At 45.9% G+C, this 26992-nt stretch overlaps 4 long non-coding RNA genes across 4 annotated transcripts in view; 2 read left to right on the top strand and 2 right to left on the bottom strand.

The window, feature by feature from the left end:
* LOC308483074 overlaps window positions 1–3601 on the bottom strand; it is a 6157-nt gene extending 2556 nt beyond the window's left edge. Inside the window, exons 1-2 of the long non-coding RNA XR_013989579.1 lie at window positions 3096–3601; window positions 2854–2984 (exon numbers count right to left, since the gene is read on the bottom strand). This is a non-coding gene — a long non-coding RNA (uncharacterized lncRNA). The remainder of the gene's footprint in view (window positions 1–2853; window positions 2985–3095) is intronic.
* On the top strand, window positions 1577–17237 carry LOC308483072. The gene is made up of 4 exons (XR_013989577.1): window positions 1577–1968; window positions 3608–3700; window positions 12247–12372; window positions 17103–17237. It is a non-coding gene; the product is annotated as an uncharacterized lncRNA (long non-coding RNA).
* Window positions 6684–8696, top strand: LOC308483075. The gene is made up of 2 exons (XR_013989580.1): window positions 6684–7494; window positions 8502–8696. It is a non-coding gene; the product is annotated as an uncharacterized lncRNA (long non-coding RNA).
* LOC308483073 lies at window positions 14546–26898 on the bottom strand. The gene is made up of 4 exons (XR_013989578.1): window positions 26414–26898; window positions 17220–17428; window positions 16488–16574; window positions 14546–14716 (listed from the first exon to the last, which is right to left on the bottom strand). It is a non-coding gene; the product is annotated as an uncharacterized lncRNA (long non-coding RNA).
* Window positions 26899–26992: the final 94 nt, after the last annotated feature.

Genomic DNA, 26992 nt, shown 5'->3' with positions numbered 1-26992 from the left:
GTGGCTTCCAACACACATAAAAGCTTAATAAAATGTCAAATATTAAAAACTTCGCAATACAAGGCTGCTTTCAGATGTATTCTAAAAGTTGTGTGGTTCTTTATCTCCTTGACATCTCATGGGAGGGCGTTCCACAGGGAGGGTGCCACTACCAAGAAGGCATTCTGCCTGATCGCATATAAATGCAATGAATAATTATTGTTCAGATGCAGTTACCCTATTACATGCTTGCACTGGAGCTGTAAAACAACAGCTTGGTCTCAGACTATGACTGAAGCAACTTTCTCCAACCTGATGCCGTCCAAAACTTCTGGAGGGCACCTAATAGGGGAAGGATGGTCTGCAGGAATGTGATGCGAAGTTCTTGAAAGTAAGCAGCTCTGGGACGGCTCAGGGTTTGGATAGGAGGCAACAAAGAAATAATTCTTGGTTCCTAGATGTAAAGTATTACGTGACCCTGTGTACAGGGAACAGCGAAAAGTGTAAATGGGATGTCAAGAAGAAGTAGCAAGGGTCTCTTTGGTAATGAGCAGCTGGACCTCTTAATACCTACAGACAAACAACACCTGAAAGAGGAATTGCAAAACAACCACCATAAAGGATATATTCACATTTTCAGGAAATCTACAGTTGTTGCAGAGGAGACACTGTGTGTTTTTGTTTGTGTGTGTGTGTGTGTGTGTGAGAGAGAGAGAGAGAGAGAGAGAGAGAGTTACATACGCTTCAGGTTACAGACTCCGCTAACCCAGAAATAGTGCTTCAGATTAAGAACTTTGCTTCAAGATAAGAACAGAAATCGTGCTCCGGCAGCGTGGCGGCAGCAGGAGGCCCCATTAGCTAAAGTGGTGCTTCAGGTTAAGAAAAGTTTCAGGTTAAGAACGGACCTCCAGAACGAATTAAGTACTTAACCCGAGGTACCACAGTAACTTCCAACTTTTGTCATATTTTACTTTGATATACGACATCTTCCCTCTGTCAGATGAGACCATTTCTCTATCTAGCCCACTCCAGGATTTCAGGGAGAGAGAAAGGTGTTTCAAATGGCTTGCAAAACTGATTCTTTAAACAAAAAAATAAAACCCAGTTCTGGCACCTCTCAGGTGGGCGCCATTCCAAGAGAACGAGGGAGGCATTCATGGTGAGTTCCAGAGCACCTATTTTTCTAGAAAAATAGCACTGCTTGTAACTTTAGAACTCGTGGATTTCCGATGAAGCTGAACGTGGAAACGTTCAGGGCAGATTTTACAAAGTAGTCACACAGCACATAGTTATAGACTATGGAATTGGCTTCCACGGGAGGCAGCAATGGCTGCCAATTGGGTTGCCTTTAAAAGAGGATTCGACAAATTTTGGGGGGATATGGCTATCCATGGCTACTAGCTATGATGGCTGTGCTCTGCCTCCATGGTTGGAGTCTGTATGCTTCCAAATGCTAGGAGCTAGAAACCACAGGAAGGGAGGGTGCTTTTGCTCATGGGTCCTGCTTGGGGGGCTTCTCATAAGCACCTGGAGACCCACTGTGAGACTAGATGGGCCTGATTCCGCAAGACTCTTCTTACTCAGATGGAGCGATGATGACCTGACTTGCTAGAAGGCAGTTTCCAATGTTGTGTCTTCGCATGTTTTAAGAAGCCATAGCATCACAGAAGAGATGCCAGCGCTGAATCCTGGCTTATTAACACCCCTGGCAGAGCTGTGAACAAATGTTATGACTCCCGAGCTGCCGCCTCCTTTCAATTGCATCATGGGTCGTTCTGAGCCCGGTCACCTTCTCTCAGCGGCTGACTAGCGGTCAACATACACAAACCCCAGCCTGCTGCGCAACAACAGGAAACGCTCATGACAAAGGGCCACTTCATGCGCTTCTTGGCCTGGAACAATTGTTCATTGATGGGATTATTCTCTGCTCCTCTCACATGAAGAGACTGCTTCTCCAAACAGCGTTTGGCTTGCTCTAGTTATCGCCAGGTATGTGAACTGGAGCTTCTCTCCAGCTCTTAGCAGCTTGCTCTCAGCTGGTTGCCATGATCTCTGTGACTGGGCGCACAGCACACATTTAAAGCACATGACTTTCCCAAAGAATCTGGGGAACTAGAGTTACTTAAGGGTGCTGGGAACTACAGCTTTGTGAAGGGGAAAGTACGGTTCTCAGGATTATTAGGGAGAAGCCTTATGCTATAACTTGTTTTAATTTTTACTATGTATTTTGTGGTTTTATATCTTGATTTTATGTGAACCACCCTGAGACCCCTGGGTATAGGGCGGAATATTATTATTATTATTATTATTATTATTATTAACAACAACAACAACAATCAGTGCTTTTTCTGGGGGGACGCAGGAGACACATACCCCTAAACATTTTGTGAATCTAAGTTTCGCCTCATTGAGGGGCAGTATTTCAATATGAGTAGGAAAATAAGAGTACCCCTGAACATTTTTTTAGAAAAAACCACTAGCAATAATAATAATAACAATAATAAAAAACATATCAATGTATGGTGTGTACGCAACCTGTATCCCACTTCGTCCACTGACATCCCTCCCAAATGTCTGCAGAGATGAAACACATCCCCTGCCCCCCAGTTTAACATAGTTTAACAGCAACAGCAGTAACAGTTTAACCGCAACAGGTCATCGTATGCTGAGGAAATAGGTGGATTAATTCCTCCTCTTGTCTGGATCTCTGCTATGCTGGTAATATCCAGCTATGCCGGTACTATCTAGGCTAGTCCTGCGACAGACTATCAGGGTCCAAGAAGAGGCTTCTACAAAGGTGTGAAACCATAGCTGTCAACTTACAGATTTGAAAATAAGGGACCAGCAGCCTCGAAAATAAGGGATTTTGCTTACCCGACTCCTCACGATGCGCCCCTGAGGGGGGAAAGGGAGAGATGGAGACGCAGCAGCTCGTGCACGTGCTCTCTCTCGCGGTGGAGGACCCCAAGCGGCTGCTTCCCTCCCAAGCCGGGAGAGCACAAAACCTGGGAAAATTAAGGGACATCATCAATAAGGGACCGCAGCAGGACACGGAGCTAGGATAAGGGAGTTTCCCACCAAATAAGGGACAGTTGACAGCTATGTGTGAAACCCACGTTCTTTGGCAGTGGGGAGATTCAAGAACTGAAGCAAATCAGAATAGGGCAGGATTTCAGCAGTCCAGCTTGTGCGTTTGAGTGGTGGATCACAATACGGCACATGCAAAAGGTCCAGGTTCAGTCCCTGCCTAGCATCTCCAGTTCAAAGGACCAGGCAGCAAATGATGGGGGCAGTCAGAGCAGACGATGTTGGCCAAGACTGACAGCCTGATATGGCAGGGGCGAAACTAGGCTTTATTTCACCTCGGTGAAAGACCCAGTTTGGCACACCCCATGCACATTTGTGTTCACACACAGGCTGGGAGCCTCAATGGCGCCCCTCTGGAGGCTTCACCCCGGGCAAAAAATGTGGCTACGGCTCTGGATATGACATAGGGGGAGACAGGTATGACCCAGTGTATTTATTCTGAGAACAAGAGGAGAGGGCTATATATTGCTTCCTGGAAGCCTCTCGCTGGTACTTGAGTGAAACATGAAACTGAGCAACATGGACCTTTTGCCTCTTACAGGATTCTTAAGTCATGCTATCCCGATTTCTTCCCTGATCTCCAAGAGCCAGCAAAGCTGAACATCTCCAGAGAACTCTTAATGCCAATCCACAGGTACAGAAAAAAAAGAGCTTCCACCCTATTGAAAAATAAATCCAGAGAGCTGGGGTTCTGTCCGCTCTGCAAGATTGCACAATTTTATATTATTTTTACACCATGTACAGCCTGTGCGCACTGCCAGCCCGTTCTTGTGCCCTGTTTTCTTTTGCTTTCTTCCTTTTGCTCCAAGGCTCATGTGTGGCACTTGTGTGCACATGCATGCACACACCTAGATGCATGTGCATATTGACACACAGTGCCTGGAGTAAACAGAATAATTGGACTGCCAGGAATTAACTTGCTTGTCATACCACTAAACATTTTTTTTTAAGTCTCGTGAGTTGCATAATTAGCATTAGACATTGGGTGTTGTTGTTTTAAGACTATGCTGCCATCTTGGGGCATGCTTCCTTTTGTTTTGTTGTTAGAGCTTCAATATGCTGTCTCAGCACACAAAGCCCTTCAAGTCCTTAAGATGCTACAAGGCTTTTTGTTAATTTTGCTGCAACAGACCATCATAGCTACACTTTAGGAAATTGGAAATTGTCATTCAACTCAGATCCGTGCATAATCTTCCGACAGCAGGACAGGGATGCAGAGAAAGGAGACTGAGAGTATGGCCGTAATATTCATAATAATGATAAATTAAACTATTTATTCACATTTATATCCCGTGTTTTCTCCAAGGAGCTGAAAGTAGCACCCATAGTTTTCCCTACCCTATTTTCACTTCACAACAACCCTGCAAGGGAGGTGTCTGGCCCAAAGTTACTAACAAGCTTCCTGGCTGAGTGGGGATTTGAACAAGCGTCTCCCACATCCTAGTCCAGCACTCTGGCAGCGTGGTGTAGTGGTCAAAAACGGTGGACTCGTAATCTGGTGAACAGGGTTCGCTGCCCCGCTACTCCACATGCAGCTGCTGGGTGACCTTGGGCTAGTCACACTTCTCTGAAGTCTCTCAGCCTCACTCACCTCACAGAGTGTTTGTTGTGGGGGAGGAAGGGAAAAGGAGATTGTTAGCCGCTTTGAGACTTCTTAACGGGAGTGAAGGGATGTGGGTGGTGCTGTGGGTTAAACCACAGAGCCTAGCGCTTGCCGATCAGAAGGTCGGCGGTTCGAATCCCCGCAACGGGGTGAGCTCCCGTTGCTCGGTCCCTGCTCCTGCCAACCTAGCAGTTTGAAAGCGCATCAAAGTGCAAGTAGATAAATAGGTATCGCTCCAGCAGGAAGGTAAACGGCGTTTCCGTGCACTGCTCTGGTTTGCCAGAAACGGCTTAGTCATGCTGGCCACATGATCCAGAAGCTGTACGCCAGCTCCCTCGGCCAATAAAGCGAGATGAGAGCCGCAACCCCAGAGTCGGTCATGACTGGACCTAATGGTCAGGGTTCCCTTTAAGGGGAGTGAAAGGTGGGATATCAAGTCCAAACTCCTCCTGCTCCTCCTTCTCCTCTTCTTCTTCTTCTTTCCCACTCAGTAACTCTCAAAGCGGTTTACAGACAATACAGCACAGAAATAAAACAGAAAGTGCAAATCAACACGTCAATGAAAGTGCTTAACATCCGTAATAAAACAAGAACTGATTACTATACAAATTGAACAGGGGATCAGCAGGGATACAGCTGGTTCCTGAATAGGGTAGCAAGGTTCTGAATTAACAATGGAACTGGGCAATTTGTTTAGATAGTCACTAAAGGAGCTACACTGATTGTCAGCTATGTTTCAGGCAAGAGCCATCAAAGTGCATTAGGTTCTCTCAAACTGGGGTTTAACAAGCTGCAAAGTGGCAAGCCTTGAAATCATTCCTAAACTAGGAAACTGCAGGGCGATAATAGGAAATGCATTGCCAAAAACAACTGTCTGTAGGTTAACCGGCCTTCATCTCCATGATTCTATATTTGATACCTTAGAATTCTTATGACACAAGCCATGGCTGCACAACCCTAGGCAGCACTCAAATACACAACGCTGCTATTGTTATTGTTGTTTTGTATTTTTTGTATAAGCACAGGCTTCAGCAGCGGGCACAAAACTTAGCATGAGGAGAATGCTCTTTTTAATTTGTTTGCTTTTAAAAAGCAAGCTCCTAGCCCCTTCTGCTTGGAAATGCGTGAGTAATACCTGGTGAGGTTTCAGAACCGGAAAGAGGACTTCCAGAGACCAGGGGATACTCCTCCTGAGCTCCTTACCCCTCCCTATGATGAACGTATTAGGCAAAGTAATAAGATATATGCACTTTGGAGTCATTTGCATTTTTAATAGGTGACCCAGATTTCAGATTTCCTTGGTCCTTTGGAACAGAATCCTGACAGCTTTAGCTAGAAAGTAGGTCTGCGGTTTTCACAGTACATTTGAGCAATGGAAGTTGTTCCGTAGGGCCAAGGGGCCATTGTCCCAAAAGCCATGGCCTGCCTTCAGTCAGCCTTTACCCACCTGCCTGCTTTGAACCAGTCCATGGGGTTTGTCCTGGCTGCCACCTTCCTCCTCCGTAGACTCAGCCTTGCCTTTGTAGAACACAGCAGGGAGGAGGATGGGGTCGAAATTAGAATTTGTTGCCTCTGCCTGCAATTGGCTCTGGCTTCCCCTGCGGTTGGACTCCTTGCTTTCTGCCCTTCCAGTTCCAATGGGCACCATCTACCACTGCAGTCGTGTAATGTGCCAGAGTAAGAATGGGGCAGCAGAGTGCAAACAGTGTTTTTCAGAGGCAGTTGGTTCAAGTGCCATATTAAAGCTCAGCTCCTTCCCATGCAGCTATGCTATGTTGTTGTTCAGGATGACATGAAAGGGGAGGAAGATGACTCTAGTTAAAGGTACGCACTGCTAGGCACCGTGCCCTCAGATGCTTGTCGGTCAAACCACATCCTCTGCTGCCACTGCCAAGTGAAGGGAGACAGGGGCCTTCCAAGGAGAGAGCCTTTTTGGTAGTGGCACCCCAGCTGCATAAAAGACTCCTCAGAGAGGTTCATCTGATGATTCTGTGGTGGTTTCAATTTGAGGTGAGAGCCAGTGTGGTGTAGTGGTTAAGAGCGGTAGTCTCGTAATCTGGTGAACTGGGTTCGCTTCCCCGCTCCTCCACATGCAGCTGCTGGGTGACCTTGGGCCAGTCACACTTCTCTGAAGTCTCTCAGCCCCACTCACCTCACAGAGTGTTTGTTGTGGGGGAAGAAGGGAAAGGAGAATGTTAGCCGCTTTGAGACTCCTGAAGGGGAGTGAAAGGCGGGATATCAAATCCAAACTCTTCTTCTTCTTCTTCTTGAGGCAAAGACCCAGGCTTTTAAACTTTGTAGGAAACTCTGTTGTTTGTAGGAAACTGAGTTTGTTGTTCCCCTAACCCAAGTTGTAAACTGTGTATAGTACTGTCCTTGCTGCAAGATAGGTTTACACACACTCATACAGTTGTATTTTATTGTTTATTGTTAATTTTAATTATTGCATCTTATATTGTCAATATTTTCTTTCCCCTCCTTCCCTTCCTTTTTATGGAAGCCATCCAGGGAATATTTACTGATGGGTGACTATACAAATTTAATTAACGTATAACAAAATAAACGAACATATGTCGATACAGCTGCGTGCTGAGCGGCTGAGAGAATGGAAGCGGTATGGTCGCCTACTTGAAATGTCCTGCAATCTCTGTAAGGGGAACAGGCAGCATTCTTGGGTGATTGCTTTAAAAAGTGCTGGGAGCCACCATATTTATTCCCCACAATGCCCTAGGGGAGGGGCAGGGAACTACCGGTATTTCATTCCCTTTTCATCAGATATTAAGCTTCTTCTGGAGAACCTTCTGAGAGCAGCATCCCGGTGGCAGGTAGGGCCGCAGGCAAAAATAGGAGGAACAATGCATGAGTGTTATACCTTTGTTATGGTAGGCTATTTTCTCTGCCATGGGTGTAGCCAGGATTTATGTTGTGGGGGGCAGGACACCCACCTGTCATCATCCTCTGTCTGGATCTGTCTAGCAGATTCGGAATGAAATGTCTCAAAAACGGTTGTTTTAAATCACTTTATTTTGACCCCAAATGCTGGAGGCTACAACAGGTCAGGAAAGGCTACACATAGGACATTTCCCCTATAAAGTACCTATAGAAGAGGATGGGATAGCTGTGCATAATTGGACTACTCGAACCCCACACACCATCTTCTTCATCCCACAAAGTTGGCTTGGTTTTGTTTTGATGCCACTACTGCAAAACGGAGGAAGATCCATTTCAAAACACAGAAATGTTGTGAATGGTTCTCCGTTGGGTTGCCTCACAGGCAAGCCAGCAAGAAAAAACAGACAGCTCTTCATTTCCTGTCTCTGTTGCAAAATCCAAGCGGAGTTGCAAGCCGTTAAATCGAGGCCAAAACAGAGTGTCTGTATCCATAAGAGCATAGGAAGAGCTTGCTGGATCAGTGTCCTGCTTTCACGGTGGCCCAGCAGATCACTGTGGGAAACTTGTGATCAGGTTTCGTGCAGAAGAGCACTCTCCCCTCTTGCAGTTTCCTGCAAGTGATATTCAGAAGCACTGCTACCTCCAACTGTGGAGGGCAGAGCATAGCCACTGCAGCTAGCAGCCTTCAAGAGACCTCACTTCCATCTATTTTGAAGCATCCAAGATGGTGGCCATCACTGCCTCCTATGGGAGCAAGGTCCATTGTTTTAACTATGCCATACCCTCCGATGAAAATAGGGACGTCCCATTCCATAATGATAATTTTACTATTTGTACCCCACACATCTTACTGGGTTGCCGCAGCCACTCTGGGCAGCTTATAAAAACATAATAAAACATTGGACATTTTTATTTTTTAAAAAAAACCTTCCCTATACAGGTTTGCCTTCAGATGGTTCAGGGGTTGGATAACTTCATACCCTCCAACATTTCTCCAATGAAAACTGGGACATCCTAAGGAAAAGTGGGAACAAATCCAGAAACCGCAACGGTGTCTCTAAATCAGGGACATCCCTGGAAAATAGGGACACTTGGAAAGTCTGCTATGCTCTGTATTAAAAAGTACTTTCTTTTATTTTCTGTCCTGAATCTCCCAACATTCACCTTCATCAGATATCCAGTGTTAGGGGAGAGGGAGAAAACTTTTCCTCTGTCTACTTTCTCCATGCCATGCTTCATCATCCAAAGGGAGAGACCTTGGATGGCAAGGGACTCTGAGGGCACATGCTACTCAGAAGCCAGTGGGGAGTGAGAGGGGTTAAACCTGGGGTGGACAGCAGAGTTTCCACAGCACAAGGGTCACTTGTGCAGCCAGAAAGGGCATTGGGCTGCTGAGCTCTCTGAGTGGCTGGGGGCAGGAGGGTTTGCTGATCCTACCAGGAGTCTTCACATACTCAGTGGAAGGGATCCTTGTCAGTCCGGGGTGGGGGAACTTTTCCAGCCTGAGGGCCACATTCTCTTCTGGGCAACATTCCGAGAGCCACATGTGATTGGTGGCAGGGAAAGAGGCAGTGGTAGACAGGACAATACATGTGCATTCCGGGCCGTCTTAGCCGGGTGCATGGCACCTGGGCGCCAGGCCGAGAGTCCAGGACCGAGCTGAGGGGGGGAGGCAGCAGGCGGCTGTGCCCCTCCCAACATGGAACCCACACCCACCTTCATAAGCCCCTGGGGGGGGGCGCTGGCACCCCCGTTGGTTGGCACTGTGAGTCCCTAAAGGTAAATAACTATTCTAAAGGTAAATAACTATTTACTTTTAAAAAAAGGTCAACAATTTCGGGGGTTCTATCCCTAAAAAAGGTCAAAAGGACAACAACTTTGGGGTGTCCCCCCTAAAAAATGGTCAACAACTCTGGGTAACCTAGGGGTGCTGGGCGGATCTTTGCACCCCAGCGCCGCATATGCTTAAGACGGCCCTGTGTGCATTTTCCCTTGTACAGCGGGGTAGTTTCTTCACACACTGACACACACATCTCGGTCCTCCACCCAGGCAAGGACACATTTCTAGCCAGGCAAAAGCACCAAGCAGGGTGCAAAGTAGAGCTTGGAAGTGACCCAGGAAGGAGAGGATTAGTGTAAGCAGCTTAAATCAGTAGCGCTTTTGCACTTCACTCAAGGTGCAGCAAAAAAATTAAATTTGACCTTGGCCCTGGTCCTCCCCTCAAAGGGCCAGGATGGGCTTCTTCACAGAGTTGCGCTTTGGTACTCCAGCGTTTTTTACTGTATGAATGCGGCAACCCAACCCTGCATTGAGTACCCTTTGTGTAAAAGGCATTGCTCTGTTTTCTGTTCCGAAAGATGAATGCAGCTTTGTGGATCTGCTGCATGGGTGGGTGGGTGTGTTTGTTTGACTTGACTGTTTGGCTTGGATGACAAAATCCAAAGGTCTTTTGTCATCTTCCCTGTGGTAGCACATTGCGCAGCCAAGATTTGCAATATAGTCAAGAATATCTGTTCGTTCAGGCCAGGGACCCATCTAGCCTTGCATTCTCATGCAGGATAACCAGGGCATGAGCAAAACAACACTCCTGTTAATAAGCCCCAGCTTCTTGCACCTGCCTCTGTCATACTGCCTCTGATACTAGACTCTGATAGATAACCCTCATGACTTGTAGCCAATATAGGCTCATCCTCCAGGAAATCCAAAGCATTCCTGCATTGCAGGGTTTTGGACTACAGTAGATGACTCTCAGGGTCCCTTCCAACTCTATGAGTCTATGAATTTCTCTATTCGTTAAAAGCTGTTCAACATAGGAACATAGGAAAATAGGAATCTGCTCTTATACTAAACCAGACCATTGCCACATCTAATTTAGTACCAGGCAACTCCCCATTTCTGCAGGGGTTGCATTCTGGGTTAAAGCACACATTAGCGGAGCATGCTTAAGCCTGCCCTGCCCCATTCTGCCCCCATTCCTCCCTCTTCCAGGTCCAAAACAACCCGTGCAATTGGAATGAGTTTATACAGAATATAGTATGTTATTGATAATCATATATGTATATTGGCTCCCAGTACGTTTCCAAGCACAATTCAAAGTGTTGGTGCTGACCTTTAAAGCCCTAAACGGCCTCAGTCCAGTACACCTGAAGGAGTGTCTCCACCCCCATCATCCTGCCCGGACACTGAGGTCCAGCGCCGAGGGCCTTCTGGCGGTTCCCTTCCTACGAAAAGCCAAGTTAGAGGGAACCAGGCAGAGGGCCTTCTTGGTAGTGGTGCCCACCCTGTGGAACGCCCTCCCACCAGATGTCAAAGAGACTACCAGACTTTTAGAAGACATCTGAAGGCAGCTCTGTTTAAGGAAGCTTTTAATGTTTGATGCATTACTGTATTTTAATATTTTGTTGGAAGCCGCCCAGAGTGGCTGGGGAAGCCCAGCCAGATGGGCGGATTGATTGATTGATTGATTGATTGATTGATTGATTATGTTACAGCTTGGTCTCTCCCACAAACGCGAGACGACTCTGGCTGTTAATTATTTCAGATTTATTGCTAAAACAACAAACTAAGACGGAGCTCCTCTACTCATCGTCCTCCCCAGAAGATGGAGTTGCCCGGACTGAGCTCCTCCCCCTTCCCCAGCACGGAAGCCCCCACCTTCTCTTCCAGTATCTTTCATGCATTTCTGCCACTTTTGAAATCCTACAAGATTTGGCAGAGCATATTTCCTGCATTCCAACATCTTGCCCACTATCGAAGTTCTCACACATCTGTCTGTCCCTTTGGTCAGAGCTCAGATTACAGCTGCTGTCCCCCTCCTCTCTGCTTTCTGCTGCTAACTGTTCTCTCCCTATGCCTATGCCTATGCCTACTCCTTCTACTCCTGTCAGCACCAGAGCTTCGCTGACAATGTATTAAGACAATAATAGTACTTTAAAAGTTCTCTTTCCAAAGTTTCCCAATTCCCGAAGCATAGAAAAAAATCACACATTCGGTAAGTTGAAATTGGTTCACTTACAAACTATTCAAAGGTCTGGTTCATGTGATTTTCCATACATCAGTAAAAGAAAAGTTGTGTTGGCAGTAAAATTTAGATGTTTTACAAAGTGATCAAAGTTCCTAAATTATTGGTGGCTGGTGATAGCCATGCAGTCTGAGCAGGAGCAAACAACTCAAACCTATTGACACAGGGAGCTTCTCAGGGTAGATTGGAGGAGAACAAACGCTTGATTATCTAGTTCCTCCCAAGGTGCAGGGGGACATAGCTAAGCCTGGTAGGACAGCTTACTCTATGGTATTAACCCCTTCATGCATTTCTTAGACTTAAGCATGTTAGTTATATGAAGATGGTTATCTCACAGGGACCACAGTATGAACTGGAAACAGCTAATACAAGTGGGGAGCAGCAGTGCCTTTTCCCACCCAGATTCATGGGTGCCAATCTCAAATACTGGTCCCTATGCCTTGGCATAGTAGCAATCATACATGCTTCTCTTTCGTTCTTCATCAAAGGAGACCACTAATGCTGAACTAGTGCAACTGTGAAAAGGCCAGGACAATGAATTACATCATCATCATTGTCGAACATTTCTTGTACCAGACAAGATGGTTAAAGGAAGAGAAGCTGACATTTATTTGTTTGTTTGTTTGTTTGTTTGTTTGTTTGTTTGTTTGTATGTTTTTATAGGTCACTCCTGGCGATAAACCTCTAGGCAATGCGCGGTATGCAAAACAGTTAAAACACTTCAAACTACAGCAAACTACAGAAGATCTTGATTCACTTTTTGCAGTGTGGCAAGGTGACCTCTTCAAGGTAGCAGTTTTCAACACAGCCACACATCACTGTATTGCAGGCATGCCAGCTCCCGTATCTTCTCAGAGCAGACAACAGAGATAAGATGCAAATCAGATGCGCATTACAAATGCGTCAAATCCACACTGGTGGCAGCTGCAGAAGTTCGCTCCATCTAAATGTGGAGGATAGGCAGAGAATATGCATCTGTGTGTGTGTGTTGAGGGAAGAGCCCTATAATCTTTGAAAAAGAGTCAGGCAGTGTATTTTAATGAGAATTAATTTACAACCTTAGCATCTCCATTCCGGAGTTTGCAATCAGTTTTGCAAAGGTGTTTGAAGAAGCCCCCGGGCACTCATCTATAAGCTCAGATGGAACACCAGACAATTTCAAGGCACGATATATTGTTGTGTATGCACTTTGCAGCCCTCCAGTGATACAGATCTTGCACCCAAGACTGTGCCAACCTTTGTAGACTTGTGGGCCAAAATAAATTGGATTTTTGATCCGATGCTGTGGGGGCACCACACCCTCAGGTTGTGCCCAAAAGTGCTACCTTGGTGCTCACCTGTTCTGCTATATTCCTGTAGTGCTAACAACTTGCTAGGCACTGTGCAGGAGACTGTGACAAAGTGCCACAACACCTTCCCAGAAGGCTTGCAGTCAACAATGGGCGTAACAGACAGGGAAAGTGGGAGAGAGATCACAGATCTGCAACGCATGGGGGAGTGAGGTGGAAGCAAAAACTCACTGTTTTGCCACAGTCAAAAGACTCTCTCCACCACCACCCCGACTTCCCCCTCCCCACCTTATTGCACATATTAGTTGCAACATCAAATGCAGCTGAAGACTAATGCCGCAGACCGTTAAACAGACGGCTTCAAATATCACAATGCAATAACAGATGGTAACCACCAACCCCTGCCTCTTCCAACCAAATTGTCGGATTCCAAGGAAGGAGCTTCATTTTGAGCTTGGGCAAAACAGAGTTCAACCCTAGACCCTGTTTTCACTGCTTGGGTTTAGCCTGAAAACGCAGGCATAAAGAGAGAACGCCTCCTTCCGAGTGCAGAGAACTTTCCCCTTCTCACCAAACTACATCCCTTCCAACATTTCACAGCTAAAGATAGAAACAAGCTTTTAACACCCTCAACACCCACACCAAGGGCTACTTGGCCAAGCCTCTCCAGGGCCATTTACACATCTGCTTTCATGATGCGATCATTTACTCTGCAACAGCAGGTCCTGTGCTATTTTAAAAGTCAATAAAGTGTGCAGTCCTTTGGTTAAATATGTGTTGGAGAGGGGAGAGGTTTGTCCATGAGTAGGCAAACTAAGGCCCGGGGGGCCAGATCCAGCCCAATCGCCTTCTAAATCCGGCCCGCGGACGGTCCAGGAATCAGCATGTTTTTACATGAGTAGAATGTGTCCTTTTATTTAAAATGCATCTCTGGGTTCTTTGTGGGGAATAGGAATTCATTCTTTTTTCCCCCTTCAAAATATAGTCCAGCCTCCCACAAGGTCTGAGGGACAGTGGACCGGACCCCTGCTGGAAAAAATTGCTGACCCCTGGGTTTGTCCTACAGCAAGGATAGGGAACTCTGAGCATTGGTTATGCTGGCTAGAGCTGATGGGATTTGGAGTGCAAGAACATCCGGAGCGCAACAGGTTACGCAAGCCCTGTCTGACAATCTGCTCAGTTCAAAAGGTTGTCTTAGAATCGGGCAGAATGGCAAGCTGTGTGCAAGTGTGTGTAAGTGTTCACCTATGTGCATTTACATGCATGTCAGGGAGAGAGAAGATAAAGTGAAAGGGAGGGGGGAGATTAAACTGACTGAGATGCCAGGGTGAGAGCCGGACGCAGGAGAATGGCATCTCTAGGAACTCAAACCAACAACATTTTTACCAGCCTGCTGTCACTGGAGGTAGGCTGTCCTTCCCTGGCAGCATTTAAGCAGAGACTGGATAGACATCTGTCAGTGCACTAGGTTGGAGGCTAGATTAGATGACCATCGCAAAAACAGGGCAGTAATGTCCACAAAATAGGGACCAGCCCTAGTAAATAGGGCCAAATGGAACATATGTAATGGCCAGCACTCAGGGTGCGAGTCCCTTGGGAGATAGTGACTTATCGGAACTGTTCCTTGCAAAGTGCCATGTGCATAGATTGTGAACAATCAAAGTAATCACAAATAGTGTAAATGGTTATATATGAAGAGAGGGGAGATACAGGTATAACTCCTCACCCAGCCAAGAAGCTGGGTGACCTTGGGCCAGTCGCTACATCTTGGTCGCACCTACCTCACAGGGTTGTCGTGAGGTTAAAAGTACAGTAGTAAATCTCCACAGCTGCCAACTTGAGCTCTGTGGAGGAAAGGAGGGATATAAATATGATGAAAAAGCAAATGATCAAAGTAGTCACATAGTTGGGGGTCAGAGGGTGTGGCTGCTGTGGACTCCCTGCAAGAAGAGGGATAGGGAAGCAGTGACATAATAACATAAGAAAAGCCTGTTGGATCAGGCCAGTGGCTCACCTAGTCCATCACCCTGTTCTCACAGTGGCCAGCCCATTGCAGGAAACCTGCAAGCGGGACCTGAGCGAAGGTCCTCCAAATGTTGTTGGATTTCAGCTCCAATCAGCCCCAGGCAGCCAGTGCAGCCAACAGGCAGGGAACACAACATCCAATTGGTCCCAGCTTCCCCATCCCCATTTTTTTGAAATTCAGCATTGATACGTTTCAGTATCGTTTCAGTATCATTTTAAGAGGCAATCAGTCATCACAGCAGAGAGGAAAACACATGCACACACACAAACCCTGCACAAATGTTTGTGTTTTTGGAAACCATGCTAACTGCAAGGCAGAGATATTTGAAACTTAATTAGATATTCATTGGACTTTATTAAACTCCCAAACAAGGACATGAATGCCTTTGTTCTGTTGAATGCCTGCAGTAGATCATAATCAAGCTCCATTTTCTTCTACCCAGATCTGAAACATCCTTGAGTGAATAGAAAGCGGGGAGAGAGAATAACTTTGCAAGCAAGCCCACTGGCCCCTAGCATGAGCACCAGCAAGTTCTTGTATATAAATAACCAGGTTCAGGAAAAGGCACTTTCCGCTTGGCTGTCAGAAGAACACAAATGTGAATCAACAGCTTTTTGAGCTGAAAAAGGGCCGCCTTATCCTTTTGGTTTGAAAGCCTTGCATCTGGTGCACTTTTACAACGACTGGACTTCATTCATACCCACCTGGCTTCACCCATTTCAGATGCCAGTCTGTCCTTCACACACACACTGCTGAAGGGGACACCTGGTTTCTTGCAGGGAATCAGCGCTCAAATTATGGAAGGAAAGGTAGAGGAGCCCTTACTGAATTTCACAACTTCTGACTCCCCCAATTTCTTAACAGCATTTCTAATGCCCTGCTCAGGACAAATGGCTCCCTGAACAGTTTACACCGATCAGTTAAAGCAGAAATGGGAAACATCTGACCCATGGGTCAAATTTGGCCCACCAGCCCTCTGCATTTGTCACACCAGGCTGTCCCCCCCCAAACCACGCCCTCCAGCCCCATACCTGATGTCATATATGAGATGTCAGGTAGAAATGCTAGTACAGCCAGTCTCTGCAAAAAGCAGCATTGAATTTCCCACCTATCAGCTGATGGATGGGGAGTTCAATCCTGCTTTTTTCACTATCTCTTTCGCCCTGCCTTGCAGGCCAACTTTGACAGGCGGCATGTGATTTGCAGGTGGGTTAAGGTTGGTCTCTGGGGACGCAGGTGGCACTGTGGTCTTAACCACAGAGCCCAGGGCTTGCCAATCAGAAGGTCGGTGGTTCGAATCCTCACAACGGGGTGAGCTCCCGTTGCTCAGTCCCAGCTCCTGCCCACCTAGCAGTTCAAAAGCATGTCAAAGTGCAAGTAGATAAATAAGTACCGCTCCGGCGGGAAGGTAAACAGCGTTTCCGTGCGCTGCTCTGGTTCACCAGAAGCGGTATAGTCATGCTGGCCACATGACCTGGAAGCTGTCTGCGGACAAACGGCGGCTCCCTCGGCCTATAGAGCAAGATGAGCGTACAACCCCAGAGTTGTCCGCGACTGGACCTAATGGTCGGGGGTACCTTTATCTTTACCTAAGTTTGGTCTCAGGGTGGAGAGGAGATGAAGCTCTGATCGCAGAAGTCTTTCCCACCCCCAGCCTCTGCTCAGGGGCTGACAATCTAAAAAAAAAACAGGACACAAAAGGAAAAAGGATTGGAGATGGAAGCCAGGGGAGGCAAACTTGGACAGCAGTTCTTAAACAGTAGTTCTAATAATGACCAATTGTTATAGAAATTGTTCAAAGATAGGTAGAGCTGTCCGAGAGAGCTGCTTTTAGTCATACCATGCCTCCCTCTCTCAAAAACCTTCTGAAGACAACAGCTACAGGAGCCACCAGAAAAATAGACCCCCTCCGGCTTTAATTCAAGTACTGAAGGGAAGCAATGATTCTTAGTTCAGCCCAGAGATGCTTGAGGGATTTTACCTCTGCCAATTGTGGTGCTGACTGATCTGATCTGCTCCTTCTTGATGAGTGTACCTAAGGGAATTTTCTAATCCACTACCTTCCATGCTTCCCAAATGTTGCAAACCTGTTCTTGCTTCAAAAAGGTATCAACATTTGTTTAGACGTTTGAGAATCTAAGCTTTACTCAGAGTGATACAGTTGGAATTAACGGATCTAACTTACTCATGTTCATTTATTTCAGTGGGTCTGATGCTTTGAGGAGGACTAGCATTGGACACAATCCTTGGAAAATACAACTATGGTGCAATCCTAAGTGTGACCATCCACCACTTTCAATGTTCTGCTGCCTTGCACTTACCAGAATGGGAGATGGGGTGAACTTATCTCCCTACTCCCCTGTCCTGTTTGTAATTTTCTTCCATTGGTTCCGATCCCATTCTGGACTGGTTTTATAAGCTCCCCTTGCAGGTAAGGCCATGAAAGTCCCAATGCTACTCCATCCTCTCCCAAGGGAAATAAAGTATTGACTTGTCTGATGCATGTACACCTGTCTTAGTCATTTGCAGCCTAAAAGATGAAAATAGCTTTCTTTGAGTAGCTGGTTATAAACCCAACACTGTGTCTGCAATTCTGTGATTACTTATGTGGAAGAAATCCCACTGAACTCGATAGGGCTTACGTATGAGTAGAGGCACAGGGGACTGAGATGTGCAAATCAGATGCAATCTTCCCCAGAGGTTAAATACTCACACATGTCGTGCTCTCAGCAGTTCTTCAAACATTTGTTTTGGCACTAGCACTTGTCAAAGTTCATAGTCACAGATGTGTGGATGACAACAGTTGAATATAAACCAGGTATGAGGAACAAGTGGTGCCATTTATTCAGCAATAGCAACAATAGCTTACGAATGCCAGGATGTTATGAATGGTCACTGATTTTTTTTATTTTTTACATTTAAGCTGCAATACAATTATCACAATCTGCATATTCTGCATTTGGTTTCTTTCTGACCTTATTGCCACCATACGGCCAGCTGATAATAACATTCCATGCATCTGATGACGTGGACTCTGGTGCCCAGAAACTCATATTAAGAGCCCCTCCAGCCTGGTTTTGTTGTTTTGTTTTTACAGATGCATTATCCAACATTTCTCTCTATTTTATTTCATAGAAGAAGAAGAAGAAGAGTTTGGATTTGATATCCCGCCTTTCACTCCCTTTAAGGAGTCTCAAAGCGGCTAACATTCTCCTTTCCCTTCCTCCCCCACAACAAACACTCTGTGAGGTGAGTGGGGCTGAGAGACTTCAAAGAAGTGTGACTAGCCCAAGGTCACCCAGCAGCTGCATGTGGAGGAGCGGAGACGCGAACCCGGTTCCCCAGATTACGAGACTACCGCTCTTAACCACTACACCACACTGGCTCTCAATTTACATACTGCTTGATCATTAAACAAAAACCCTCAGTTGTTTACAAAAAGAAGCAAACTAAAAGCACTTTACAAAAATGTGTCATTGACTTGAAGATAGTGAATTAGTGGTAGATTTATACTATACTACAGGGACGCGGGTGGCACTGTGGGTTAAACCACAGAGCCTAGGACTTGCCGATCAGCAGGTCGGCGGTTCGAATCCCCGCAATGGGGTGAGCTCTCGTTGCTCGGCCCCTGCTCCTGCCAACCTAGCAGTTCGAAAGCATGTCAAAGTGCAAGTAGATAAATAGGTACCACTCCAGCGGGAAGGTAAACGGCATTTCCGTGCGCTGCTCTGGTTTGCCAGAAGCGGCTTAGTCATGCTGGCCACATGACCCGGAAGCTGTATGCCGGCTCCCTCGGCCAATAAAGCGAGATGAGCGCCGCAACCCCAGAGTCGGTCACAACTGGACCTAATGGTCAGGGGTCACCTTTACCTTTATACTATACTGGACCATCCATACATCATTCTGCTTTATTAGTCATTCTGCAATGCTTCCCAGAATAGCTGGGGAAACCCAGCCAGACGGGCGGGGTATAAATAAATTATGTATTATTATTATTATTATTATTATTATTATTATTATTCCCAGTGTTATGGCATCACTGTAGTCTAGAGTGGCACTTCTGGGGTATAATGCAACAAAAGTGGAACAAAAAATGAACAAACCCCAGAACATTTGCAGTATGAAAAGTTACAGGGTTTTATCAGGAAGCCACAGGACAAGCACTGTTTGAAAACAAAGCAGTATTCCTGCCCCACCCCCAAAATATTGCAGCCACAAGCAGCTTTGAAAGCAATAGCATGTATTACCACCCCGACGCCATCAAGAGCACAAATTTGTATGAATGAAATAAAGAAACATCTGGAGGGGGCCTAAATGTGTCTTTAATGTATCATATGATTCTTTGCTCTTGTAGCAACAGAGTAACACAGCTACTCCTCTGGAAATAGTTTTAAAATTTTATTATATTTATATCCCACTTTTCCTCAATGGTTGTCGTGTGTGCCCGCCCTCACCCACCACCATTTATCCTGTATTTTAGTCTCACAGCCCCGTGCGGTAGGTTAGGCTGAAAGATAGTGACTGGCCATCCTGTGAGCTTCAAAACTGTGTAGGAATTTGAACACAGGTCTCCCAGGCCCTGGTCATTGTAACGACTAGGCTCTCAGAAAAGAGCAACAGGGGAGAGGGGAAGGAAGGAAGGAAGGAAGGAAGGAAGGAAGGAAGAAGTCTCAGAAGTGGGTGAGTGCCACTTCTGAATATGAAGTGTCCAATTTGTTGCTCTTTTATTAAGGTATGCTTAGTTTCTGGGCTTAATACAAAGTACTGGTTTTGAGCTATAAATCTTCTGCAGCTCAGGACCCCCTGTATTTTGAGGACTGCCTCTCCCACATGAACTAATCTGGACACTACATTTGTCATCTGAGGCCCTTCTTCATGTGCCCTCTCTGTGGGAAGAGTGGAAGGTGGCGCCACAAGAATGGACCTTTTTAATGACTGCCACTTCTGGAATGCTCTCCACAAGGAAGCATGCCTGGCACTATTGTTGTTTGTCGTTAGGTGCCAGAGAAAAATGTACTTATTTACCTACTCTTTGGGTTTTTAATTGGGAGGGTAGTTAGATATGTCAGTGGTCTTAGTTCTGCTCAACTAAGATAGGACTTGTGCCTTTTAAGTATATTTTCAGATGAGTATTTTAGCTTTCGTTTACTGTTGTTTTTATATCTGATTTTAATGTCTTTGCTAATTCTATTTTTAATGTGTCACTGTGAGGCACCTGAGTGCCAAAATAATGCCAACAAATAAATAGAAATATGCTTCTTCTCTAACATTGCTGGTGTTACATACTAATTTTAGCGCAGCAACGTTTAAAGCAAGTAATCAGAGATTTTTTTTTTAAGGCTTCAAAGGTATCCCTAATTTGGTGGCAATCTTTTTAAAAAAAACATGCCTATCATTTTTAATACTCATAAAAAATGCAGGTGGCAGGCACCCTCTTGCCACACACTGGAGATGATGACTGCTACAACACACATGTGTAGCACTTAAAAGACAAATGAAGTACTGCAGAATTTTTTTTAATTTGCAAATTTAATTAGCTGAGGGTGCAATCCTATACTCAAGTTATGCCAGCTGTAGGATATGGCAGCATTTCCCCTCACACAGATGTAACTAGACTATAGGATTTCTTGATCCAGCTCATAGGATGAATTGACTAAGATGTCTTTATTCAGGTGGCAGCCCTGATCTCGTTACCTTTCTAACCCACCCTGAGAGCCCAGATAAATAAGACGTGGTTAAAATACTAGTGCACAACTTAAGACAGCTTGATGTTCAACCTCATCTTTCCAAAGCCAGCCCACTCAGAGAGCTCAACAGCAATTGCAGACTTTAGTAAGCATCTAGCTAGGAGAAGCAAGTTCTACAGGTGAGACAGCTATCAAGAGGCCACATCTCTCTAGGGTTGTCACGTTGTTTTATGGACAGAGACCATGTGTTTTTAACAGCTAAAGGGTAGGCTGAAATCAACAGGTGAAGCTTTTTCCAGTCCCTGCTGGGAAAAGCTTCATGTAGCAAGTTATAACTGTTAAAGGCCCAAAAGATACGTAGTCTATTTATAAGGTAAAGGTACCCCTGCCCGTACGGGCCAGTCGTGTCCGACTCTAGGGTTGTGCGCCCATCTCACTTAAGAGGCCGGGGGCCAGCGCTGTCCGGAGACACGTCCGGGTCACGTGGCCAGCGTGACAAAGCTGCTCTGGCGAGCCAGCACCAGCGCAGCACACGGAAACGCCGTTTACCTTCCCACTATAAAGCGGTACCTATTTATCTACTTGCACTTAGGAGTGCTTTCGAACTGCTAGGTGGGCAGGAGCTGGGACCGAAAGACGGGAGCTCAGGGATTCGAACCGCCGACCATACGATCGGCAAGTCCTAGGCACTGAGGTTTTACCCACAGCGCCACCCGCGTCCCTAGTTAAAAGTGTCTTCCCTATATGGACTTTGCACACAGACAAGATGGATCCTAAACAGGAGATATTTCAGGCTGAGACTGACCGCAATGGGGCATAAAGGAGGCAGTGGTCTCTGGCATCTGAGTTATTAAAAGCTTTGTAGGATAACAACAAGCCCTGCTTACTTTGAAGGTCTCTCTTGTGGTGGGGAGGGTAGTGGCTTTCAAGAGCAAATGTGTCACTGACACATGCCCTGAGAACCAGCTCCTGCTGTTCTGAAACTTAGCCAGCAAAAGCAAATAAACAAAGAAAGGAAGCTTGCCATTTCATCATAACACTTAACAGTTCTGAGCTCCGCTTATCAAGTCGTATGTGCGCCACTGAAAAGCTTTCACGAGATGCTGCTGCCCCCTGCTGCCTGCTTTCTTCCAAAATGCAATTCTCTAGCAGCAATTCCAGATCATGGGTCACCAGCATGCTCCTACAGGGAGGAGACGTCCCTGGCACTCGCAGAATGTGCCCATCCCCCTGCTGAAATTAGGCTTGTAAGAAGCATTCCTCTGTAGCCAATAAAACAGGTTGCGGTATGTGTGCAGTCATCACTGCAGTTTCTCTGGCTTGCAAATGTGTCCACAGGCACCGAAAGAGCAGAGACCCCTTTTCCAGAGGGTTTGTGCCAACTAGACTTCCTGCGTATGATCTGAGAACAGCTCTCCCAAACCTTTCTTTCTAGGTATCCATATTTTACTTATCATAAAAGCCAAGTCAGCCAAAGAATATTTCAAAGGTTTTTCCGTACACCCCACCCCAACTTTTAGTGTATTGACTATATTCTGTCCAAAGGTTAATACTTATCCTGTGTGACCTGTTTCTATTGTTGTCCTCTCTGTTATCAAGGCTAACAATTATTTTCCTTCTGGGATCTGACAAAGAGTTGAAGGGAATTGCCCTAAAGTCATTGTGCTTTGTTAACAGGGTGATCTTCAGCAAATGTACCCATGGACCCAAACAAACACAACTGGAACCTCCCACCTTCCCAAGTTTATTTGTTAAAAAATTAAATTTAAAGCAGCTGCAGAATGCACAGGAGTGTCACCAGGTGCTCAAAGCACTCAGGCCTGCCACAAATTTGCACAAATATACAGCGTGCCTGTGGGGTCAATAAAATAAGCTGTGCACACATCATATGTTTTAAGTACATGCCAAAGAATCCTTGCAACTGTAGTTGCTAAGTGAGGTATAAACTACAGTTCCCAGGATTCTTTGGAGGAAGTCATGTGCTTTAAATGTATGGTATGTATGAGCTCCCGTTGCTCGGTCCCTGCTCCTGCCAACCTAGCAATTCAAAAGCATGTCAAAGTGCAAGTAGATAAATAGGTACTGCTCCAGCAGGAAGGTAAACGGCATTTCCGTGTGCTGCTCTGGTTCGCCAGAAGCGGCTTAGTCATGCTGGCCACATGACCCGGAAGCAGTACGCTGACTCCCTTGGCCAATAAAGCGAGATGAGAGCCGCAACCCCAGAGTTGGTCATGACTGGACTTAATGGCCCTTTACCTTATGTATAGAGCTGGAGTAGGAGGCTGGGGTCTCAGCACTGCATTTTGCAGTGTGCTCAGTCACCCTGTGTTTTAAAAGGGAAGGAAGTGGGCAGGATAGCTAAGCCCGTAGGACCTAACAATACCCGTATCCAGGCAGCCTTATTGATGCATAGCAAATTGCTCAAAACAAGAGTTTCTTCTGTTCAAAATTTGTTCTAGGTTGCTGCTAACCTGGGAGTCCGCCTTGTTAAACTTACCGTATTTTTCGCCCTATAGGACGCACTTTTCCCCCTCCAAAAATGAAGGGGAAATCTGCATGCATCCTATGGGGCGAATGCAGGCTTTTGCTGAAGCGTAGAGAGCGAGAGCGGTCGGAAGCTATCAGCAAGCCTGGGGAGCCTGCAGGAGTTCCCGCAGGGCTCCCTAGGCTGCGGATAGCAGCCTGCTTGCCCAGAGCGTGGGGCGCGCCGAAGCAGAGCGCCCCGCGCTTCGGGCAGATATCCGCGGCTGGGGGGGGGGATAAAAAAAAATTCCTTTATTTCCCCCCCAAAAAACTAGGTGCGCCCTATGGGCCGGTGCGTCCTATAGGGCGAAAAATACGGTAACAGGGACTGAATTCTGAGTAGAAACGTATAGCTGCATCTGTCTCACTCATTATTAGGTATATAGGAAGCTGCCTTATACTGAGCCAGACCATTGGTTCATCTAGCTAAATATTGTCTACAGTGAACTGGCAGCAGATCTCTTCTAGCATTTCAGACTGGGGTCTCTCCCAGCCCTAAATGGAGATGCTGAGGATTGAACCTGAGAATTTTAAAATGCAAAACAGGTGCTCCCCTACCCCAAGGAAATTTCACGATAAATTTTAAAATGTTCTAAAATGTCTACTGAGGCATTTGATGGCTAAAAGATACCTTAACATTAGTAACAGTGGGGCATGTGATCACTTTCAAATGTTTGTAATGTGCTTTAAATTGCATTATTTTAACATTTTGATGTTTGCCACCCTGGACTCTTTGGAAGGAAGGGTAGAATAGAAATTTTAATAATAATAATAATAATAATAGGGTTGCACTTTTAGTCCTGGTTAAAAGGGATGTTACTACAGAAAGACCTATTGGTGAAGATTATCTGCAATCTGACAAGTGTGGCCCATGAATTAGAATAGCTAACAATAGCAGATAATGCTATTTTGAATCAACATATGCAGAACGTATGTGAGTTATGTTTCTGAGTGTCAAACTAGATGTTCCATGATGAGAGGAAAGAGATCTAATACTTTCTCCCATGCCGTGACCCAGATCCAAAGCACACACACATATATCAAAGCTGCTGTTATCTGTGGAGAGAAAATATATATACAGGCACCTGTACTGTGCCTGTCCTCTTGGCTGGGAAGGATATGAATTCAATCAATCCCCTCTCCCCACTATGCTGTAGCCCTGATCTAAACTGAGCCCCTTATATCTACTTATAGAAGATGAAAATTGCCTCAGGAGATCCAGTCACAGCACAGCATCCCTCACTGTGAACTCACAAGGACTACAGAGGCATCCAGAGACAAGGCTCCTTCTTCCAAGTCAGACAACAATGCAGAAAATTATCAAGGCTGGAAAATTTGCACAATAAAGCAGGCTAGTCTCACAGGGGGCTTTCTGATTGTCACCTCATCAAATCCCTCAGTATGCAAAGCAGAAGGCAACAAAAAGATCCTTTTTTTGTCAAGTCATTAGGCTTCAGGAAAAGGAAAGGAAGTTGAATTTCATCAATAATATACAATGCTGAAATGAAGCCCTTTCAGAAGACTGGATGTGTCCTTCAATCAAACAACTTCAATGTCATTTTCATATCTTGCTGTGATATCTAGTGATGTGTGCAAACCCATGCTGCCTGGCCCTGAAAAACATTCAGGCTTTTAAAGCTGGACCCAGTTTATTAATTTAAGCTGTTTATATACTGCTTAGTCACCAATGTTTATAAGTGGTGCACATAAAGATTACAAAAAAGCATAGAGTGGATAAAATCAATTGAAAGGAATCATACAAACAGTTCAAAATAAGGCATGCACAGTTAAGATGCAATCCTACCCAACCCACCCAGTCACGCTGGAGAGTGACACAGCCGTGGCTGCATCTTCGCAGGGGGTGGGATGGGGTGGTGGTGGTGGTAGCAGAATGACTAAGCCCAATTTGGACCAAATTGGTATACAGCTCAAAATGGGTGCTGATGCCACCACATGACAGCACTGAGACCAGCTTAGAGTCAAGCAGATCCACTTGGCTAATTAAGCTGAGATGTGATTGTATGAACACAAGTACTCTATTGACTTATTATTTACTATGTATTAAATTTCTATACAGCCCTTCATCCAAGGATCACAGAGCAGTTATAACATAAAGACACAAAAATACATAACATAGTAACAAACATACACCCATTTAAAAGGCCAGATTGCTTAATTGGCCAGAGGCCTGGGAGAAAAAGAGTGTTTTTGCTTGATGCCGAAAGATATGTAACAAAGGTGCTGGGGAAAGGATTCCACAAAGGGGCAGCCACTGCAGAAAAGGCATGTTCTCATGTTGCCACCCTCTGGACCTCTCATGGAGGAGGCACAGGTGAGGCTTGCAGGGTCCGGGTTGGTTCATATGCGGAGAGACGGTCCTTGACGTATTGTGGTCCTGAGCTGTTTAAGGCTTTATAGGTCAAAACCAGCACTTTAAATTGGGCCCGGAAACTAATTGGCAGCCAGTGTTGTCGGGCCAGTGCAGTTACTGTGGCAATCCAGATGTTGCTGGAGTACAAGTCTCATTTTCCCTGACAGATGCCCATGCTGGCTGTGACTGATGGAATTTGGAATCCAACAGGTTTCCCATCTCTATACTCTCATATTTATATATATATATCACTTATCATAGAGGTGATCCCTAAGAAGAGATTCTAGGGCTAAGTGCTGCTATAAATTAAGCCTTGAAATACAACAGATACAACCAGTTAACAAGGAATTTGAGGGCATCTTAAAGACTCAACAGATTTATTGTGGCATAAGCTTTCATGGACCAGAGTCCACCACATCAGATGCATTCAGTTGGCAGATATATAAATACATAAATTATGAACAGGTGGAGCCAAATGGAAACGACTTCTGCGCCTTCCAATTTGCATGAGTAATGACTGCACCTCTCACATTTTATGACCTTTTTGGCTCTCTGTTTTACAGCTCCCCATGCAAGCATATACTGTATCTGCCACTTCATGAATATGATTTGACACTAGCTCACAAAAACTTCTGATGCCACAGTAAAACTATTAAAGGTACTATGGACTATTGTTTCTGCAGCAACAACTAATAGTGCAACATTACACCCAAGGCAGCAATCCAATGCGCACCATCCTAAATACAGTGGGATTTCCAATTAATTAAATTTATAATGAAATGTGCTGGATGGGCTGCTATCCTGCCCAAGCCTACTTCCGAGGGAGTCTTGCTGAACTCGCTGCTAACGCATGTCAGTACTTAGAATAAATAATCTTGTTTCTCAGTAAATTTGCAGAGGATTCTTGTGCCGATGCAATTCTATGTACATTTACCTGGGAGCAAATTCCTCTGAGCACAGTGGAACTTGCCTCTCAAGGAGCATGCACAGAATTTCGTGTCAGAGGTGCAATCCTGTGCAGTTGATCTGGAAGCAGGGCTCACTGCATACACCGACAGTTACCCCCAGGAAAATATACCAGACGGATAATCGTGCTTTTGACCGGGAGAGGAACCTTATCACAAGATGCCTGGCAAGGCGCAGCCCAGGGCCGCCCGCATAATCTGTGGGGGCACCAGAAAAATAATGCACGGGCGGGACGCGGAAGGGGCAATGTGTATTTCTGCATATTAACGGGTGCGGGACGAGCTACATCCGCCCTTGTACGTACAGTACATTCACTACAAAGGCGTCGTCCGCGGTTGCGGCCTGCCCCAAAGCAGCGACATCTCCGAGCCGCATTCGGTTGCCATGACACCCAGCCTCCATTTTTTTTTCAGGCCGCGCGCGTCTCGGTGGGCGGGGCGAGGAGGGGAACGCGACGCACGCGCAGCACCCGCCTAGGAAAGGGGAAGCCGAGGGCAGGTCGCGTCGCATGCTGTCACTTGCGGGGCGGGTGCGCGCATTTCTTTCC

The sequence above is a fragment of the Podarcis pityusensis genome (genome assembly GCF_964106645.2).
Source record: "Podarcis pityusensis genome assembly, chromosome: 8".
NCBI classification, from domain to species: Eukaryota; Metazoa; Chordata; class Lepidosauria; order Squamata; family Lacertidae; genus Podarcis; species Podarcis pityusensis.
The sequence above is the reverse complement of the archived record's forward strand: the minus strand, read 5'-3'. Positions and strand labels throughout refer to the sequence as shown.